This window comes from Hyperolius riggenbachi, chromosome 1, assembly GCF_040937935.1.
Source record: "Hyperolius riggenbachi isolate aHypRig1 chromosome 1, aHypRig1.pri, whole genome shotgun sequence".
Classification (NCBI taxonomy): Eukaryota; Metazoa; Chordata; class Amphibia; order Anura; family Hyperoliidae; genus Hyperolius; species Hyperolius riggenbachi.
Genome location: NC_090646.1, coordinates 668,859,958 through 668,875,617, shown reverse-complemented (window position 1 = coordinate 668,875,617; position 15,660 = coordinate 668,859,958). Strand labels below are relative to the sequence as shown.

The 15,660-nt window shown below is 47.5% G+C and overlaps 1 protein-coding gene across 3 annotated transcripts in view; it reads left to right on the top strand.

Annotated features, from left to right (window-relative positions):
- The window catches only part of CNTFR (ciliary neurotrophic factor receptor), an 841,679-nt gene that overhangs the window by 1,823 nt on the left and 824,196 nt on the right, over positions 1-15,660 (top strand). For 2 of the 3 annotated variants that reach the window (XM_068253005.1, XM_068252959.1), the window contains exon 1: positions 10,678-10,864. The exons of the other annotated variant lie outside the window; for it this stretch is intronic. The gene's annotated coding sequence lies outside the window, so the exon portion shown is untranslated. Of the gene's footprint in view, positions 1-10,677; positions 10,865-15,660 lie in introns of those variants that run through there. 3 annotated transcript variants of the gene reach the window in all.

Here is a 15,660-nt window from a genome sequence, read left to right as displayed (position 1 = left end):
AGGAACCCCCCTCACCTGGGTCCCCCATGTGCACTCCCCCTCCTGCTTAAGCACAGTAGCAGCCGCCACTATTAGTAAGAGGCAGCGGGCAGGGATGACTCACCTCTTCCGTGTTCCATCGTGCGTTCCACTGTCGTCACTTCCTGCAAAGCCGCACACTGTATTGGTGTAATTTGCCTTTTTAAAACAGAAGGAAATCTGCAATAATTCAGCTATAAGTGAACATTTGTGATTAACCACAATGCACTGCTACTAAATATGAAAATTCCCCCTTAGTAAGCCAAGCAAGCATATAGCTTTACATTTTACACAGCAATACCAAACCCACATGTAGACAACCAGTTTCAGCCTTTTGGTCCTCATCAGTACATGGCAGGGATTGATACGGCTGTATGAGATAGGGCTTGGACCAGTACAACAGAGTAACCAAGCAGCTCAGGGTGACCCAAACCACTCGTAATGAATAGGGGGATAAAAGGGACCAAAAAGACCTCCTACTAAAAAAAGCAAAGCTTGGTGTGATTTGCCTTCCTAAAACAGAAAAAAATATGCAAGTATTCAGCTATAAGTGAACATTTGTGGTTACCCACAATGCACTGCTACTAAATATGCAAATAATTCCTCTTTCCCCTTAGTAAGTCAAGCAAGCATCCAGAACCACTGGTGTATTGCAAGCCTATAGCTTTAAATTTTACACCCAAACCACTCGGAATGTATAGGTGGATAAAAGGGAACAAAAAGACCTCCTACTAAAAAAATCAAAGCTTGGTGTAATTTACCTTCTTAAAGGACTTCCGAGGCCAAAATCTGCCCCCAAAACGTAAAAAAAGATAACTACCTGCATGACTTTGTAAGGCAAGGAGGACGCCGTCCGCCCCCTCCATGCCGTTCCGCCTGGTCCCCTCTGCTCAATAGCCCCCCGAAAGGCTGTGACCCCACGGTCCGGGTCGGTATCTGCAGCCTGCATAAAGATGGCCGCCGGAGCTGGCCATGGCTGCGCAGTCCGCATAGCCGCTACTGCGGCTGCGCAGCTCTAGGGCCAACCCCCGATCCACGTAACAGGCAGCGTGGATCGGAGGGTTGGCCCTAGAGCTGCCCAGCTCCGGCGGCCATCTTTATGCAGGCTGCAGATACCGACCCAGACCATGGGGTTGCAGTCCTTCGGGGGACTATTGAGCAGAGGGGACCAGGCAGAACGGCACAGAGGGCGCGGACGGCGTCCTCCGTGCCTTACAAAGTCATGCAGGTAGCTAACTTTTTTTACGTTTTGGGTGCAGATTTTGGCCTCGGAAGTCCTTTAAAACAGAAGAAAATCTGCAATAATTCAGCTATGAGTGAATGTTTGTGATTACCCACAAAGCACCGTTACTAAATATGCAAATTATTCCTTTTCACCCTTAGTAAGCCAAGGAAGCCTATAGCTTTAAGTTTTACACAGTCACATCAAACCCACATGTGACAGCCTGTTTTAGACATTTGGTTCTCATCAGTACATAGCAGGAATTGATATGGCTGTATGAGATTGGGCTTGGACCAGTACAACAGAGTAACCAAGCAGCTCAGGGTGACCCAAACTACTAAGAATGTATAGGGGGATAAAACAGACCAAAATTCCTCCTACTAAAAAAAGCAAAGCTTGGTGTGATTTTCCTTCTTAAAACAGAAGCAAATCTGCAATAATTCAGCTATAAGTGAACATTTGTGGTTACCCACAATGCACTGCTACTGAATATGCAAATTATCCCTCTTTGCCCTTGGTTTTATATGACACTACTTCTTCTTGCTTGGACCAGCCCCTTCTTCTTGCTTGGACCGGCCCTGGGGGCAGGGCGCTACTTCTTCTTCTTGCTTGAAGGTTGAGGCACTTACTCTATTATATATATAGATTGTGTGTTAATATAGCGCTAAGACATTTTTTGCAGCATTTAACAGCGTATGTTAGAGCAGGAGGGTCAGCTATCCAAGGAAAAAAAAACACATATATAAGTAGATACCTGTTCTACGTACATAACATATGTATTGTACTGTCCACATTTTGTTTTCAGTGAATTATATAGAGTAAATAAATAGAAAACTGTTTCAGGCTTTTTCCATCTTACAGCCTCTGACTGAAGCCAATCTTGATGTCATTTCCTCTCTTACTCTTTTTTTTTTCCTTCTAGAAACTGCACTATCATATCTTTCTTGCTTTGTCAACACACATGAGCACAGCATAGATTGTATTTCAGCAGCTTCTTCCTTCTCAGCCAATCAGTGAGGAGCAGGAATGTGGGAGGGGGGAGATGACATGCTCTCCCTGGCAATGTACCGTACCCAGGCTGACTGGGATAAGATTTATTGCAGCAGAACCATTTATGATTATATTGGAATGCTTACAATGCAGGATCGGGATGTAGACTACATAATAAACACAGAGCAGTGGGTAAATGGAATTTGATTTTATGGCGGCTTTAAACAATTTATATCACTCACTACAACAAAAGTAGCAAAGTTCAGCTCAGACGGCTAGACACAGGGGAGGCAGGATCTGGCGAGCCACAGGCCAAGTCCACACATAGCGTGTGCAAGAGATCCGCAGATCACCAAGTGAAAGGCTTTGCATTTGATTGGCAAGGACCAGAAGGAAAACAGCTGAGCGTTTCAGATGAGCAATATGTCCCCAGTCACAGCTAGGAGTAAGGACATATTGTTTGCCTGAAACACATCAGCTGTTTCTGTTCCTTGCCAATGGCTTCCGATCCTTTGTACAATTCATGTCACTAATAGACTCCCAGCGAGACCTGCGAGCTTATGTCCCAGCTACAGTCCACGGGTAATATCCATAGAGCGAGTTAAAGAGGACCTGTGGTGAAGATAACATAATGAATAAAATGGCTTATGTTTTTACACTATTCATTTATAGATGATTTAGTCAGTGTTTCCCCACTGTAAAATCTTTCCTCAGCTTTATTTACAATTTAAAATTTATCAGAGGCAACACCTTTAGCCCTGTCAGGTGCATCACTACAGAATGTTTGTACAGGGATGGGCTTTGGAGTAATTTCGAGTAACAAGCTACTCAGAATTGAAATGTTAATGAGGCGCTGATTAAACAGGTGTGATCGCGGGTGATGGGGGTTAAATTCCCCAGAAGTCTGTAGGATAGTGTGCGCTCCATTACGCATCATAGCTGAATTGTAAGCCGCAATGCATGACTCACTACCGGGCTTCCTCTTTCAAGCGGGAAACAGGAAGTGTGGTAGTGAGTCGTGCAACGCAGCTTACAGTTCGGCTATGATGCGTAATGGAGCGCACACTATCCTACAGACTTCTGGGGAATTTAACCCCCATCACCCGCGATCACACCTGTTTACTCAGCGCCTCATTACCATTTCAATTCCAAGTAGCTTGCTACTCGGAATTACTCGAAAGCCCATCCCTGTGATTGTATATCCAGTGTTCCAAAGCCAGTAGAAATGTACCCAGTCTCCCAGAATGCCCTGGAAGGAGAATTCCGCATAGCTAAACAGCCTAGGCTGTGACATCACTGGAAGGGCGGCGTTATATACAATATACAGCAATATACAGATATAGGAAGTGTTTCTGATGCTGAAACCAGGAAAATTACTATAAAAGTGGGTATACTGAATAACTGACTGCATTCTGCTATATGTCACTTCAGGGCCTCTTTAACCTGCCAGTAGTTTTTTTGGGGTGTGGGAGGAAAGTGAATGATGGGATTCCATGCAAAAATACGGTACAGACTCCATACTGACCCGAGTTTGGCCCCTGACTCCTGCCTGGGCACTACATAGGCAAGAATGCAAACTATGCAGTCTCCACGCTGTTATCTCAGGGACGTTATTAGGATATTCTTTTAAAAGGTAATTTGTTCCCCGCATCCCTAAAGCATCACTATAATGATAAATGTAAAATACACGTGTACACATACATGTAAGAAGCACATTGCTTGCACGCTCCGCTCCACAAGCCGGGGGACACAGGTAGTCTTTAGCACTCTGCACCCCATGTTACAGGGGATGGGGGGAACAGACACACCAGGAGGCGCTAAAAATAATCACGTATAAAATCGCCAAATACTAGCGTCAGCAATTGCGATTTTAGATGTGAACAAGACCTCAAAGAGTGGAGGCACTCAGATTATATAAAACGAGCTGAAGACCCGGCTTTGCCCGGGTATGTATTTGGTTGTTGTTGGCTCCGCCCACATTTTCTAACCTTGACACACAGACACTCAATGACCAAGTGTGTGAGCTTTCAGGTTCCTGGCATCAATAATGTGAAGAATGGAAGCAGTTTACATTTCCCTATTAAAAATTATCAAACAAATCTTATTGGCTGTTTGTGGCTCCGCCCCTTTTTTGATTTTGAACCCCATTCTTTCAGTGATCGACTGTATCAGGTTTGGGGCCTCTGCCATTAACAGTGTAAGAATTACAGCAGTTTAAATATCCTCCTTGAAAGTCAATAGGTGAATATTGATTGGCTGTTGTAGGCTCAACCAGCTTTTCTGAGTATAAATCCCAGTTACCCAGTGACCAAGTGTGTCAAGTTTAACACCCCTGCGTAAGTGTAACTCTACTCTCCAGTACAAAAGCTACAGAGATGGCCCTCACTGGAGAGGAGGGCAGCTTCTAAATGCAATTTCTAATGGAAGATGGTAGGATGTAGGACAGAGGTTTCTCCCCTCCCCCCCCCCCTCCCCCAAATAATGAATTCTGCTTAGAGATATCACAGGTGTGTGTGCATAGTCTCAAACACAGGGGCACGCACAATATTGACAATTTGGGCACAATTCTGACAATCTTAGCTTAGTGGTGTACTCACTTTTGTTGCCAGAGGTTTAACCACTAACCCTTAAGCAACCAATGTATTTAGAGGTTTGCAAGTGCTGCAGGCCAATTTATTTCAGCACATTTTTTATTTTCTTCTTTGTTACATTTCCCTGCTAATAATTAGTACTACTGTAATGTGTATTTATGGCCACTTGTCACTAGGGGGCAGTGTGAGACAATAACAGAGGACCTCTGCTTTCAGTCTCTATATTATCTGCTAGTAGAGAGAGATCAAAGCATTCTGAGAATTTACAGCACAACGAGTTCTGCCGACTAAGGTCAAAAGCAGCACACTTATCTTAAACGAATGCTGCGGCGAGGGACTGAGACTGCTGCTAGAAGCCCCAGGTGACTAAAATCTTTTTAATCATATTCACATCAGAAGTCCTTTAAAAGATACAGTTACGTAGATGGCATAAGTAATTAAAAAGTTATTGCTGTATGAATCATGACACAGGTTAATGTCAAAGGTGTCAGAAATCTACCCTGGTTACTGACAATGGAGATGGCCAGGGAAGGGATAAGGGCTCTATTACACTCTGTGCAGGTAGTAAATGCAAAGTTGTAGTCCTGGCCACAGAGAGTTAATCTGGTGGTGGGGTCAGGTGATCAGTTCTATACTGGGAAAACTATTCCATTCTGCTGCCAGCAAGGAACTACAGTAATGCCAGGTACTGCAGGCATGCAATGCACAAAATGCTGTGATGCGAGTTACTATCGCGTATAGAAAAAATGTGGCAGATCTAGGGCCGTAAAACAGCGACTGTCACCACAAATACTATTTTTAGAATGAATACCCGTTCACCATGCAGAATAATGTATACAACCAGCAGTGCAATTGATTCTTTTGAAGCAAGTGCAGCCTTGCTTTCATTTTCCCTGGGCTGCGGTTACATGATTATTATGCCTACAGGAAGCGGTTAGCTCAGATGCATGCTGGGAGAAAACGTCACCATCTGTTAATACTGGGCCTTTCTCCCAGCATGCATCTGAGTCAGCAGCAGCTTCCTGTAGGCAAAATAACCATGTGACCACAGCACAGGGAGCAGATGGAAACTTCAAAACTAAAATAACTTTATTATTTCTGTATATGTTATTGTTCAAATCAGCTGAAAGTTTAATTCTACGCATAGTATGTGTGGTGATTGGATCGAAGCTCTGATACTCGCTGGGGGTGCTTAACTACCTGCCGACTGCTCCACGGCAATTGGCATGAGCAGTGCGGCAGCCCCAGGACTGCTCCACGCCGATTGGCGTGAACGGCTGTCTATGGGGCTAGCAGGAGATCGCGCGCAGGCTGCGAGCATCTCCTGCTTGGGAGGTGGAGCTCCGCCCTGCCTTCAGTCTCCGAGCAGTGATCTAATTAATTTGTACATCGCTGCGATCTGCACCAGCGCTGTGCTGGGGACAGCCGTGTGACACAGCTGTCCCCCTGGGGGACGCAGGGAAGCAATCGTAATAGGCTGAATCCTATCATTAGCCGATCGCGCTGATAGGCTGACCAGGGGAGGGAGGAAGGTAGTGAAAATAATTAAAAAAATGGAACATTTTATTTAAAAATAATATAAATAAATATTTATAAAAACACAAACATTGGGGAGAAAAGGGGGGGGGGGGGGGGATCACTTGTGTGCTGAGTTTTACGGCCCTGCAGCTTGGCCTTAAAGCTGCAGTGGCCTATTTAACTAAAAAGGCCTGGTCTTTAGAGGGGTTAACAATGCAGTGAACCAGAGACGAAGCACCCTCATGTATTTTACTATATATATCAGTGGGAACATTAGAGAAACACCTACCCTGCTCTCTGTTTCATTCTTCACTGCTCAGCTTGCTTCTGATCAGCCCTGATAAAATCCCAGACTGAGCATTCAGTCTGGCTTTGCTCAGGAATCATTATAAATGAGTCTGTCTTCTCTGATGTCTTTTCTGGCTCTGCTTTCCTGCTATGTATACTGGCAGCATCACAGAGATCCGTAATGAGATGGGAGGAGCCGCTGGTGACAGGAAAATTGAAATTTTTTTAAATCTATATTAGTCATAAGAGGTTTTTTTTTCGAAATGATGATTTCATTTTGCACACAGCCCACTAACTAATATGCTTTTCTGATGAACTGTGTTTTGCATGGAGTTTTTTCTGCTACCCAGCTGGTTCATACAAGTACGCTGCAACCAATCCACAATGTCCTCTGCGGTGCGCAGAACGCATCTCTTGTGCAGTGCATGATAATACCTAAATATCAGACCTGTCATTATAGCAATGCTATTGCTCCTTTATACCCTGATAGAGTGTAAGCTCTTCTGTCTTCTGTATACCCCCTTATACCCTAATAGAGTTTAAGCTCCTCCCCTTCTGTATCCTCCCTTATACCCTAATAGAGTGTAAGCTCTTCTGCCTCTTGTATCCTCCCTTATACCCTAATAGAGTGTTAGCTCTTCTGCCTCCTGTATCCTCCCTTATACCCTAATAGAGTGTAAGCTCTTCTGTCTCCTGTATCCCCCTTATACCCTGATAGAGTGTAAGCTCTTCTGCCTCCTGTATCCTCCCTTATACCCTAATAGAGTGTAAGCTCCTCCTCCTCCTGTATCCTCCCTTATACCCTAATAGAGTGTAAGCTCTTCTTCCTCCTTTTTCCTCCCTTATACTCTAATCTTCTACACCCTGTGTCCTCCTTGAGACTGGGGCCACACTTCGCACACACTTTTCATTGATGATGTTTCGCGGTTGTTCGCATGTCCATGACTTTTCGGCCACAATACGCACACATTCCCCGCCAAACCAATATATACTTACCCGGTGCTTCCTCCAGTCCCCGGCAACCGTCCTGTGTCCTCACCGCAGCTCTGCTCTTAGCCTGCCGGCCTGGGGTCCCGTACTGTGCAAGATACAGACCTTGGCAGGTGGGCATCCATTGTGCCTGCGCCAGAACCGCTTGCAGTGGCGCTGACATCATCTGTAGTGTACTGAACAGGCGCGGTAGTTCTGCGTCTGCGGAGTACGATATACAACAAGTGTGGGCCTAATATTTCTTCCCTTGTAAATATGTTTGTCTGCAATACACTATGCGTCTCCTATCAATCAATATAAAATTCAATTGCACTATCTATCTCTTACCTGTACCCAGCTATAGATCCTCTCGCGCTGTCTCTCATATGACCCGCACGTCTTGCTTGCAGCTATTATAATGCAGCAAAGTAACTTTTTGCCTCACTAATGAATGATTTCCACAATTATTAACATATCTGTGTATTGCTCTTTCTGGGTAAAAACGCTTACTTTATAATAAGTTATATTCACTAAGTTGCGATCATCAGAATTGCGTGCGCAGGATGAGCAGAATGCTATATATTACATGCAATGGGTTACGCTGCTCCCAACGATCCCTCATGCTGGGCACACACCATGCAATTTCTACTTTAGATTTTATTTCATATCAAGAAAAAGATCGGATTGGGCAAAAAACTGTACTGTCTACTGATTGCCAGCAATCGATTCCAGTTAGAAATTGAAAATTCGTCTCTTTCTCATTCAGTAGCAGATCGGACAGGATGGAAAATATTGTTCAAAATACTGACTATATCAATCAGTTACTGGGAATTGTTCTGTGTGTAGGACCGTTTTTATTGACGTCGAATCGGAAAAATGACTGGAAAACTAATGAGATTTTGGAAAAATTGCAAGGGTGAGTACGATAGCTTTTTTTCTTTTTATAGCTAATCAACTTCAGATTTGAATTTTGATCTGACCAATCGCTCTAAAGGTGCCCATACATTACTAAATCGATCGATCGATCATCATTCAAATTGATCATTTTATCAGATCAGGGGAGAATTGATCCTGTTCTATGCTGCTTGTTTAGTGGAAATTGCCCGATATATGGTCAAATCAACGGTTGATTAGGCGGAACTTAAAGGACAACTGTAGTGAGAGGGATAAGGAGGCTGACATAGTTATTTCCTTTTAAGCAATACCAGTTGCCTGGCTGTCCTGATGATCCTCTGTCTCTTATACTTTTAGCCATAGCCCCTGAACAAGCATGCAGCATATCAGATGTTTTGACATTATTGTCAGATCTAACAAGATTAGCTGCATGCTTGTTTCTGTTGTCATTTAAGACGCTACTGCAGCCAAATAGAGCAGCAGAGCTGCCAGGCAACTGGAATTTGTGTTAAATCCCCGTAGTGACCAGGCCAGTTTTTAATAATGAGGCCACTGCAGCTTTAAGGGCTCGTTGCAGGGCCGCACAACTCAGCACACAAGTGATCTCCCCCCCCCCCCCACACACACACACACACCCCTTTTCTCCCCACCAACAGAGCTTTCTGTAGGTGAGCTGTGATTGCGCCCCGAAATGTGTTTTTTTTTTTTTTTTTTTAAATAGTTGTTTAATTTTTTCAATAAATGTAGATTTTTTTTATTTATTTAACCCCCCCTTCCCCCGCCAACCAATCAGCGTGATCGGCTGTCATAGGTTTCAGCCTATGACAGCGGATCGCTCCTGTCTCCCCCAGGGGGACAGCTGTGTCACACGGCCGTCCCCAGTACATTGCTGCCATAGATCGCAGCGCTGTACAGAGCAAATAGACGGCGGTTTCGCTGTCTAAGGGCTCATTCACACTACACAACGCAAGCACAAACACGATTTCGTGCTTGCGTTGCCATCGCACGGTCAACGCACGGAATGCACGTCGGGGAGCGCTAGAGCGCAGACGCCGGCAGCCGTACCCGTCGGGAAACGTGTGCGTCGTGCGATTTTATGTCTCCAGAAGCGTTACATCGTAACGCATGGGAACGCACACCTGTAGTGTGAATGGTAACATGAAAGTCTATGGACTTTCATGTTGCCATGTGGATCGTACACTATGTGCGTTGCGTCAAAATTGACAGCGCAGCACATAGTGCGAATGAGCCCTAACAGTCTCCGAGCGGCGATCGCTCCTGGGAGACAGATGACGGAGCGGAGCTGAGCCATCAGAGCGGGGATGCACGCGCATTAACGCGCGCAATCCCCTGCAATCTCCACCTCGGACTCCGAGTTCATTGTACCAGGCACAGTATACAACCTGAGGAAGTGGGTAACCGCGAAACGCGTTGTCAATTGTGCCAATAAAGTTAATGTTTGTATTTACCGGTGGTCTCCTTATTCAGATAGCACCTTATTTATTTGTTTTTACTCTATACCCAGTACTATACCACCTTACATAGTTAACTACTAACCTATACCGCGTCACAAGTACGTCAGGCGCCTCCTACTGATTTCTAATCTTCACCCCTAGGGTTACACGCCAATCGGCGTGAAGCGGTCGGCAAGAAGTTACAAGAAAATAAATATGACAGCCTCCATATTTTTCTCACTTCTGTTGTCCTTTAAAATATCGGTTGATCGGAAAGGAATCCTATGATTTCGACACAGAATTGGCTTCAGAGCATGGAGACACAAATGTCATTCAACTGAATTACCGAGGTGAGAATCGCCAGGATCGCGCCCAAAGTGTGTGGGCCACTAGGTGATCCGCCACACCGTATTTGATTGCCCAATAAAGTTGCTTAATCATTCAATGGAAAATTGAGCAATGTATGGAGTACCTCAATAGAATCTGAAGTGTAAATCGCATGGTGTGAATCCAGCTGTATGTTACATTGTATCCTCCGGCTGTCACTTCACCACTCTGCATCCTCTTCCCTCCTCTCCTCCCCAACAGGTCACTTTGGCAGTGAAACAGTGAAGCTGTCCCCCCCTCCCTCCCTCCTTCTCGGCTGCAGCCCTCCGCCGCGTCCACTAGGGGGCGCCCGGAGCAGCTCCTAGCCCAGCCAGCTGCTTGCTGCAGCCTCTTCTCGCACAGCCTCTGCTGCCAGTGGCTTCCCCAGTCACATGGGTTATGTGTGTGAGTTTAAAAGAGCCTAAATGCAGTGTGGAAGGTGCAGTAAAGGCTCTCCGATGGCTATTGGGAAGTGCTTGATAGTGGATTTATTCTGACAGAGCAGAGGGAGCAGCAGCAGGAGGAGGAGGACACACAGCACAGCTTCACTCACTGTAAGTAAAATGCTGGATTCTGTCTCTCATCCCAGCTATGTCAGCTTACATGTTTATTGCAAATCATCAAGGGCACCGCTGGTGGTGCTGCTACTGGTGCTGCTGGTGGGAGATCATCACCCTGGGGGGGTGAGCAGCATCTGTCCGCCTGGGCATCCTGCTCTGCCCTCGCCTGTCTTCCAGGGACGCGGATGCAGTTTTGGGAACTGATGAGCAATTAAACTTGGAAGGGAGTGGCAGGCTGGAGACACAGAGGGGACCTGTCCATGTCATTGTGCTGCTACACATCCATCCAGTGGCACCAGGTGGTCACAAATTGCCCCCCCCCTCCCTTCACCGCCAACCTCGCTGGACTTTCTCGAAACCTTTTAAATGGATTTTTTTTTTATCATCCTTTTTTTTTCACGTTATCCTGTCTCCGGATGAATTTGATAATTTATGGAGGGTTTCTTGGCTGCGCCGAGTTGTGGCATCGCCGCCGAAAGTCGTTTTCTTGAAAAGAATAAATTTAGGGGTCCCAGATTCAGATCCTGGCTTAGGCATCCCCCCCCCTTTTTTCCCGCAAGCCCCCCAGCGCTCCCCTCCGTCCCGGGAGTCGTGTTGCTGTAGCACCAGTCGCCTGGCCGGCCGTGTGATCTGTGCGCTGGCTTGCCAGATGGGGAGTCGCGTCCGGGCTAATTGTCAGCTTTTTTTCCTCCTTTTAATGGGGGTCTGCAGGGAGCAGCGCTGCTCAGTCTGTTAAAAAGAAGGCAAAAAAAAAAAAAAAGGTACTTCAAAAGGATTGCTGTGTTCGCTGCCGGCGTCCGTTCTCGCCTCAGATCCGAGGAGGTCCTTTAAGGGGCTCATTCGCACTCCTGCGGTTCACCAGAACCCAAACCACATGTGGAAGGCTGGAAAACTGCTCCGTCGATTTTGATAGAAACGGTTTCTAAAAAAAAATGCGCTCGTCGGAGAGTTGCGAATGAGGCCTATCGGCGGCGTTACACGGGCTTCTTTTAAGCCGCGGACCTCAATTTACCTTCATCGTTTTACGAGGTTGGTGCTGGGGGTGAAAGGGTTAAAGCAGTAAATTTTGTTTTCCTGTCCCATGAGAGAAAATAATTGTGTTTGGAAGAACGACTCCCGTTGGGTGACAGTTGTGCCATGGTCAACTATGGGGGGCTGGCAAATAGAAACTATTAAAAATATATATATTTTTTAAAAATTATTTTTAGTTTGTAAAATAAAAAAAAATAAAAAAAAAGAGAGAACTTAGCGAGTGCCGGTGTGTGGTGATGGCTGCTGCGGGAGCCGGGGAGGGGGTGTTTGGCCAAGGTGGTAAGTTACTTCCTAGTAATTAGGAGCTGTTAAGTGTTTTCTGGTTGACATATTAAGCCGTAGCTGTTGTAGTGATTAAATATGGTAATAACCAGTGCAGTGAATGAAGAAGTCATATGTGTCCGTCACTACAAGTAGATTCTATCTATCTATCTATCTATCTATCTATCTATCTATCTATCTATCTATCTATCCATCTCCTATCTATCTATCTATCTATCTATCTATCTTACAATCTATTGTCTTTCTTTCTTTCTTTCTTTCTTTCTTTCTTTCTTTCTTTCTTTCTTTCTTTCTTTCTTTCTTCTACCCCTCCATCCATCCATATCTATCCACTTTTCACCTACCTATAATCTTTCTATTCTTCTGTCAGTATAACTAGTTCTCCAGCTGTCACCTTGTCTAATTTCTGTTGTACTCCCCTGCTCCCCATAATCTTCTTCCTCCTCTTGCTCCCTGCCCTTGTACCCCTTCTCCTCTCTGTACCCCCCGCAGCTCTCTGTACCCCCCTGCAGCTCTCTGTACCCCCCGCAGCTCTCTGTACCCCCGCAGCTCTCTGTACCCCTTCTCCTCTCTGTACCCCCCCGCAGCTCTCTGTACCCCCCTGCAGCTCTCTGTACCCCCCGCAGCTCTCTGTACCCCCGCAGCTCTCTGTACCCCTTCTCCTCTCTGTACCCCCCCCCCCCCGCAGCTCTCTGTAGGTCTCCCCTCTGCTCTGTGTATGCTGTATAGCTACACGCTGTTTACAGAGATCATTCTTGCTACACGCTGGATTGTAAACCGGTTGAATATCCCAGTATTGAATATTCGTCTGCTAGGCAAGCACCCCCCCCCCCCTCCAGGTGCATTATGTGCCTTTCTGTAGAATGGTCTATCTTGTTACAAACACTCATTTGCCCTGTCCCCAGCACCCTCCTGCCCTGTCCCTAGCACCCCCCTCTACTCTGTCCCCAGCACCCTCCTGCCCTGTCCCCAGCATCCTCATCTACTCTGTCCCCAGCACCCTCCTGCCCTGTCCCCAGCACCCTCCTGCCCTGTCCCTAGCACCCCCCTCTACTCTGTCCCCAGCACCCTCCTGCCCTGTCCCCAGCATCCTCATCTACTCTGTCCCCAGCACCCTCCTGCCCTGTCCCCAGCACCCTCCTGCCCTGTCCCCTGCACTCTATCTGCCCTGTCCCCAAGACCCCATTTATCCTGTCCCCAGCACCCTCCTCTACTCTGTCCGCAGCTCCCTCCTGGCCTGTCCCTAGCACCCCCCTCTACTCTGTCCCCAGCACCCTCCTGCCCTGTCCCTAGCACCCCCCTCTACTCTGTCCCCAGCACCCTCCTGCCCTGTCCCCAGCACCCCCCTCTACTCTGTCCCCAGCATCCCCCTCTGCCCTGTCCCCAGCATCCCCCTCTTCCCTGTCCCCAGCACCCCCTCTACTCTGGCCCCAGCACCCCATCTGCCCTCTCCCCAGCACCCCCTCTACTCTGTCCCCAGCATCCCCCTCTGCCCTGTCCCCAGCATCCCCTCTACTCTGGCCCCAGCACCCCTTCTGCCCTGTCCCAGCATCCCCTCTACTCTGGCCCCAGCACCCCCTCTGCCCTGTCCCCTCTACTCTGTCCCCAGCACTCCCTCTGTCTGTCTTGTCCCCAGAACCCTTATGCCCCGTCCCCAGCCCCCCTCTGTCCTTTCCCCAGCACCCCCTCTTCCCTGTCCCCAGCACCCCTTCTACTCTGTCCCCAGCACCACCTCTGTCCTGTCCCCAGTACCTCCCTCTACTCTGTCCCCAGCACCCTTCTGCCCTTTCCCTAGCCATGTCCCCAGCTTCCCTCTCTCCTGTCCATAGCATCCCCCTCTACTCTGTCCCCAGCACCCCCTTCTGCCCTGTCCCCAGCACTCCCTCTGCCCTGTCCCCAGCACCCCCTTCTGCCCTGTCCCCAGCACCCCCCTCTACTCTGTCCCCTGCACCCCTCTGCCCTGTCCCCAGTACCTCCCTCTACTCTGTCCCCAGCACCCTTCTGCCCTTTCCCTAGCCATGTCCCCAGCTTCCCTCTCTCCTGTCCATAGCATCCCCCTCTACTCTGTCCCTAGCACCCCCTTCTGCCCTGTCCCCAGCACTTCCTCTGCCCTGTCCCCAGCACCCCCTTCTGCCCTGTCCCCAGCACCCCCTCTGCCCTGTCCCCAGCACCCCCTGCCCTGTTCCCAGCACCCCCTCTGCCCTGTCCCCAGCACCCCCTGCCCTGTTCCCAGCACCCCCTCTGTCCTGTCCCCAGCACCCCCTCTGCCCTGTCCCCAGTAGCACCCCTTCTCCCCGTCCCCAGCACCCCCTCTGCCCTGTCCCCAGCACCCCCTCTGCCCAGTCCCCAGAACTCCCCTGCCCTGTCCCCAGCACCCCCTCTGCCCAGTCCCCAGCACCCCCTCTGCCCTGTCCCCAGCACCCCCTCTGCCCTGTCCCCAGTAGCACCCCTTCTCCCAGTCCCCTGTAGCACTCTCTCTCCCCTTACTCCTGCCTTACTTGTACACAAACAGACACAGATCTGATGCCTTTGAAAACTGGTAGAAAGCTGTCACAGCCTCTCATAGGGCGTAATTGCTGGTTGTGCGGCTGTTCGGTTGCTGCATTGGAGAACGCTGTAAAGTAAGCGATCCGCAGACGTGAAGTTTTGTGCGTATTTTGCTTTCAGCAGCGTTGCTTGAAGAGTTTTGGCATATTTGTGTTTTGATGAAGTTTTTTTCCCCCCTTCCTCCTGACTCTCCGTGGCGTATTGTATGTCACAATCGCTGTATTGTGCGCCTGGAAGAGATTGTGCATTTGCCTCGTTGAAATGATCTGTTGTTTCGGTGTGAGGCAGATTAGCCTTATTTACTTGCAATTCTTTTTCCCTTTCTTGAGAATCTGAAACGCGATTGTTCCCCGGATCATGCGAAACATGTTTTCCCCGCAAAATGTGTCTGTTTTCCTTTCTTTGGGGTTTTTTTTTTTCAGTTTTGAAAGGCCGCCGCTGGCTTTTCTCAAGTTTATTAACGCTGATTGTATTGTCACTGGAAAGGCAAGTTTTCTTTTTTTTTTTTTCTTTTTTAATATGCATCTATGTTTGTCCAAGTGCGTTCTTTAGGGAAGCAAATTAATATTTACACAAACCATGCCTTGCTTTGACATTTCATACCGTTATACCGCTGATACCAGCTGCTTCTGTTAACCGTTGCTCGCTATCCAACTCGTGTCGTCATACTTTGCTCTGATAAAAGATTGCGTTCAACCCCCAGACTTGGATTTACATGGCTGTTTCTGTGGGATTCTGTCTGGCCAGTCAAAAACTTTTTTTTGGGCTACGGGACTTTTCAGCATAGAAACATTCCCTTTTCTACTGTCTCCCAAATATTTTGTTTGTTTTTTTACACTTTGGCCCTTATTCATTTCGCTTTTTTTCCTAAGTTTTCTCCAAGTTGATAATTTCACAATGTATCAGTTAAATTCCCTTTAAAGTGAACC